The sequence below is a fragment of the Mus caroli genome, chromosome 1 (assembly GCF_900094665.2).
Source record: "Mus caroli chromosome 1, CAROLI_EIJ_v1.1, whole genome shotgun sequence".
Lineage (NCBI taxonomy): Eukaryota > Metazoa > Chordata > Mammalia > Rodentia > Muridae > Mus > Mus caroli.
The window spans coordinates 138772433-138775264 of NC_034570.1; positions in this window are offsets into that span (position 1 = coordinate 138772433).

The window sequence follows — 2832 nt, forward strand, 5'->3', positions numbered from 1 at the left end:
ATAGCGGGGCTGGTAAGATGGCTCAGCGGGTAAGAGCACCCGACTGCTCTTCTGAAGGTCTGGAGTTCAAATCCCAGCAACCACATGGTGGCTCACAACCATCTGTAACAAATTCTGACGCCCTCTTCTGGAGTGTCTGAAGACAGCTACAGTGTACTTACATATAATAAATAAATAAATCTAAAAAAACAAAAAAACAAAAAACTGGTATAGCTATTTATTCAGTTTCTGGGTTACAAATTCCACAAAAATATTGGAAAATTCATTAATTGTGTATTGTATTATGAAATATTACCCTTTGTTGTGATTATTAATTCATATTACTTGAATCAATTAAATGATTTATCTGGGATTTCAATGAGTGCCTATATTCTGCTTTGCATGTATGGAGTATATTTTCTACCTTCCTTTCCTCTTCTATCTTCTTGCTCTACCAAATAGTGTATTTATTTTTATCTTAAATATTTATTATTGTTTCTAAAGAGATAGAAATATATGACACCTATCTTCTATTTCTATCTTCACTGAACATGGAATGTTGATTAATACTTCATTGTGTCTACATATTCCATATTTTTTCATTAATTGACATAATATTATACACTCAGACTGATTTTAACTATTAAATGTGACAAATAGTACACCAATAAAGATATATATGAATATATCTCTAAAGTAGGCTGTGATGGTTTAAGTTTGCTTGGCCCATAAGAATTGACAATATTAGTAGGTGTGTCATTAATGGAGAAGGTGTGGCCTTGCTAAAGGAAGTGTGTCCCTGTGTAGGTAGCATTTGAGGTCCTAGGCTCATGCTCTTCTCAGTGAGGACAGCTTCCCCCTGTCTTCTTGAAGAAGAGAATCTTCTTGGGATCAAGATATATAACTCTCAGCTCCATCTCAGCACCATGCCTGCCTGGATGTGGGCATGTTTCCTGCCATGATAATAATGGACTGAACCTCTGAAACTATAAGCTAGCTCCAGTTAAATGTTATCCTTTATAAAAATTTTTTTGGTCAGCTTTTATGGAGTCTCATCATAGCAAAGAAACTCTTGTCTGGGGCAAACAGTCTGATTCTGTTGTCTGGGGAATAAGATGTAGAACTATGGACTCTTCCAGCACCATGTCCACCTTTATACTGCCATACTTTAAGCCATGATAATAATGGATTAAACCTCTGACCTTCTAAATCAACCCAAATTAAACGTTGTCCTTTATAAGAATTGCCTTGGTTATGGCATCTCTTCATAGCCACAAAATCCTAGAAAAGGCCCAAGCCAATTGAATAACCATCTGTATCTCAGTCTCATTATCTCAGAATTTCTAATGAACATAACCTAACATAAATGCTTTTGTTTCTGGCATCCTAATTATTTTTACATGGTATGCACATATATCAGAAACTCAAATTTAAAATAAATGGTGTATTTTTCTACTCTTGTGTCTCCTTTTACTCAGTAAATTTCTTAGCAATTATCTTTACATAATAAGTAAAATTCATTGTCAGCTGCTCATATATTGCTCATATTATATTTCCATGTTCTATGTTATAAAATATACACATGACATTTTCATGTTTTCCTTCTTTTCAAACAATTATCTCAAAAATAATAGATGTTTGGAATATTTCTTTGATATTTGAAACTATTTTATTTATTATATAAAATGTATTTTAATAGATTACATATTATACTCTAGTTTTTATTTTAGTATGTTATTTATAATTCATTGCAGTAACACGATTGCCATTCTGCATTACATGCAGTCTTTCTTTCATACTGATTTTATCATGTAATTGTGCTCATTTGTTCTGGGATCTTTTTCTCTTCCAATTGTTATTTCCCATACTCTCTTCAGAGTTTTATCCCATGTTTTAATAAGTGAACAGCTACTTCTCTCCATCTAATATTTTTCTTTCTTTTGGCAAAACATGAAAATTACATTTCTATTGAAAAGAAGAAAATCATCTTCCAGCTGAGTACCAAAGACAAGCCCTGTCCATAGCCTCTGGCATTAGATTCAACAAATAAGCTATAAAGATAAACAGTGCAGGATAGAATAGCACTCCATTTTCACAGAGAACATATAGTTTGATCACTTTTAATAATGTTTCACACTCTCATAATGAGTCAAAGCTTTCTTAAGAGCCAAGGTGAGTAAATTGGCTTCATGAAACCTCTCTAGCACTAGAATAAAGCCTCCTTGCTCTCCCTAAGAGGACTAATAGGTAAGTAGAGATGCATAGGTGCCATGTGATATATGTAATTTGGTAAAGACAAAAAGAAAATAAAGAAACAAGTTTATCACTGAAAATAGGGAATTATATCAAACATATAGGTCAATAACAGAGTATCCTGGACAGGATCCTTGACACGAGAAAAAGTGTCCTAATTTCTAAGTCCATACTTAGGATTACAACTTATATATTTGTGTATTTATTCATTCATGAGTATACATATCTATGAATTATGTTAATCTACTTAGGTAAGTTTACTTTATGTTTTTTACTAGCATTGCTTTTCTGTTTTCTCTATCCATATGGGAATTATACACATGATTATATTCTGTTTTGTACTTGAGTTCTGCCTATATTGTAATGAATTCTGTTATTATGTGCCTTAATTTTGTTGCCATTTCAATTTTGAAATATTTGAATAATAATTTTATAATAAGGAAGGAGAAATTTTCAATATAGACCAAAAGTACTGATTTTATTGAAAATGTTTTTTGTCAGACTGGAAAGTAAAGAATTATAATCTAGGAATTATAATCTAGGCTTTGGAAATCAGAAATCATTATAGAAAATAAAAGTTACTTTGATTGTTTATATCTC